The 915-nt window shown below is 43.6% G+C and overlaps 1 non-coding gene across 1 annotated transcript; it reads left to right on the plus strand.

Moving 5' to 3' along the window:
* Window positions 1-295: 295 nt before the first annotated feature.
* TRNAK-CUU (transfer RNA lysine (anticodon CUU)) lies at window positions 296-368 on the plus strand. The gene has a single exon. It is a non-coding gene; the product is annotated as a tRNA-Lys (tRNA).
* Window positions 369-915: the final 547 nt, after the last annotated feature.

Here is a 915-nt window from a genome sequence, read left to right on the forward strand (position 1 = left end):
TACACTTACGACCACCCGGTCGACGAGTTTTTGGGTATCGGAGTGGAACAAATGGAGCCTTTCTATGGACATCCTGGACGATCACCAAGTATTGAGTTTGAGTCCATTAATTTCTCTATCTTCGACTGAAACTCTCATGTAATCGCGCATGAATCAAGACTAGGTTATGTTATAATGTTACTTTGTAGCTTTTTCTTTTTCTTTGGTTCCATGTTGCTGTGTAGTGTATATATGTGATGAATAATTTCTCTTTTATTTATTTTATATAAAGTGGGGTCGAATTGTAAGTCAACTGGCCCGTCTAGCTCAGTTGGTAGAGCGCAAGGCTCTTAACCTTGTGGTCGTGGGTTCGAGCCCCACGGTGGGCGAAATTGTGGTATTTCTGTTCAAATTATTTTGGCTACTCTTTTTGTGCCAAAGTAGTGTAGTGCTGGTTTATTTGGGTTTTTGACCCTGTTATTGACTCAATTTTTTATGATAGCCTGGTATCCTTTTGCTTTATGCATTCTGCCAACTTCTGAAGTGTGAATGAGTAGAAATGGGGCCCAGTTGGGTGCTTCTATTAGATGAGTGCCGAAGGGCAGAAAGTACAATGGTAGGTTCGAGTCAAGGCTCAAGACCGAAGTATAAGAAAATAGGATGTCCTAGGGTCTAGGTATGTTTACTTGTAGTAGTATTTGAGATGGTCAGCGTTCCAAGGATGAGGCAAGGTTTTGCCCTTGGGATCCCGAAGCTGATAAGTCCCGGGGCGGCAAACCTTGGTGATCTCATATGGACCTTCCCACGTAGGACCCAAGGTACCTTCATTAGGATTCTTAGTGGCCAAGGAAATCTGCGCATTGATAAGTCCCGGCAAACCTTGGTGATCTCATATGGACCTTCCACGTAGGGCCCAGGGTACCTTCATTAGGATTC

This window comes from Prunus mume, linkage group LG2, assembly GCF_029339155.1.
Source record: "Prunus mume cultivar Tortuosa linkage group LG2, ASM2933915v1, whole genome shotgun sequence".
NCBI classification, from domain to species: domain Eukaryota; kingdom Viridiplantae; phylum Streptophyta; class Magnoliopsida; order Rosales; family Rosaceae; genus Prunus; species Prunus mume.